This window comes from Octodon degus, unplaced genomic scaffold, assembly GCF_000260255.1.
Source record: "Octodon degus isolate 3935 unplaced genomic scaffold, OctDeg1.0 scaffold00343, whole genome shotgun sequence".
Lineage (NCBI taxonomy): Eukaryota > Metazoa > Chordata > Mammalia > Rodentia > Octodontidae > Octodon > Octodon degus.
Window position 1 is genome coordinate 85,731 of NW_004524919.1, and position 1,942 is coordinate 87,672.

Genomic DNA, 1,942 nt, shown 5'->3' on the forward strand with positions numbered 1-1,942 from the left:
GTCTTGTATCTAGATGTTCTCCCAAAGCCTCATGCACTCACATATGGACAGTTGGAGAGTTTTGGCTACATTTGGGTGTGATACTGAGATTAAGAGTATAATGCTGGGATCAGATAAAGGAAGGCCCACCCTGGATGTTGTTGGCATCACTCAAAAAGCTATAACCTGGATGTGATAAAAGAGATGGGAAGGCTTTCTGCTTCTTGTGACTTTGGCTCCTCATTGCCTTCTTCCCTTTCATACCATGGAGTGTTTCTCTTCCATAATGCCACTCTTCCATACACCCTTCTTGGGAATAGCCAACTATAGACTGAAACTTCTATGAACTATGAGCTGAAATAATTCTTTTCTTCCATTGGCTTGTGAATGTTAGATATTTTATCTCAGCAATGAGAAAGTAGCTAAGATATGGGCCATACTGCTCATACTGTTTGGAAGAATGTGGACCTAGCTGGTTTTACTTGCATAGATGAATGCTAAAGTAGAGGTATAGGTGTATGGGGGACTCCCCATGCCCTCCAGATTCTACTCCAATAGGTCCCCAGGCCCAGCTTGTGAGTGGGACCTTAAGTGCCCTCCAAATTCTACTCCAACAGGTCCCCAAGTCCAAGTGTGAGTGGGACCTTCCACACACTCATCAGAACTTCCTTCATCAGACAGGCCTGGTGTTGAACTCTGCAACAGAACTCTGCAGAGATGCATGGGGAGAGATCTACCCAACTAATCCAGGAGGAAAACATCTTGCCAGAGGGGCATAGCAGATCCACTTGCACAGGCTGAAGCAGGAAGAAGTGGAACACAGCAGCCAGACCCAATCCAGGCCCACCTGGATGAGATCGAAATTGGTAGATCTGGAACCGGTAAGCTGAGACACTTTGCTAGACCCAGATCTATGAGGGATCATTCTCTTTCTTTCTCTGTTAATTGGGAGATGGGAGAATAGGTAACCAGGGTGAACTAGTCTTCCTGGAAGACTATAGGCACAAAAGGCGAGGTGATAAGATAGAATTTAGGAGACCTAAATTAAGTACAAATTCCAAATCTAATATCTGCTTAGCTGTACGGTCATAATGTTTGTTCTTAGGGTCTAAAACTCAAGCCTATTAGTTACAAAATTTTGTCAACTGCTAAATATAGCTAGTGTTGCTAATTGTAGTTCTCTAAATACAAAAGTGTAACTGCCTTAACTACATAATCAATCTTGGGTAACGATATTGGTACATGCTAAGGTAATAACTGCACCAAAACTCTACACCAAAGCTCAGAAGACAGTGCTATACAAAATAACAAAGAAAGGGCTGGAGAGATAGCTCAGTAGAATTAACACTTGCCTGGCAAGTGCATGGTCTTGAGTTCAATCCCTGGTACCACAAAAATAAATAAATAAATAAATAAATAAATAAATAAATAAATAAAACCAAAATGACAAAGAAAAGGAGTAAAATGCTTTTCAGTCACTGAGCCCACCTAAAAAATGCAGGAGATGCTAGGATACAAGAAATTGGAAATCACACAGATGGAATCTCTGAAATAGCGTCAGAAGTAAAGAAACAACTGCAGAAAGGTATAGAGGAAATCAGATTAGAAATAGTTTCTGAAGTAAAAAAAGAAATGATAACTATAATGAAAGAATTACTAAGTACTTCTAAAGAGCACACTGAGAAAAAATAGAGGAGATATAAAAATGGTGGAATCTTTGAATGAGCAATATAGGAAAGAAATAGAATTCATGAAGCAGATTCAAAGTGATATACAGGAAATTACAACCTCAATCACAAACTGGTAAAACCGTTTGAATGAAAGTGAAAATAGAAATTCAGATCTTGAAGACACCATTGCAGCTAGTGAAAAGGTAAGAAAAGATCTCTTAAAACCAACTAAGGTACAGGAAAAAAATAATTGAACATCTGCAAGATGATGCAAAGATGAAGAACGTAAGACT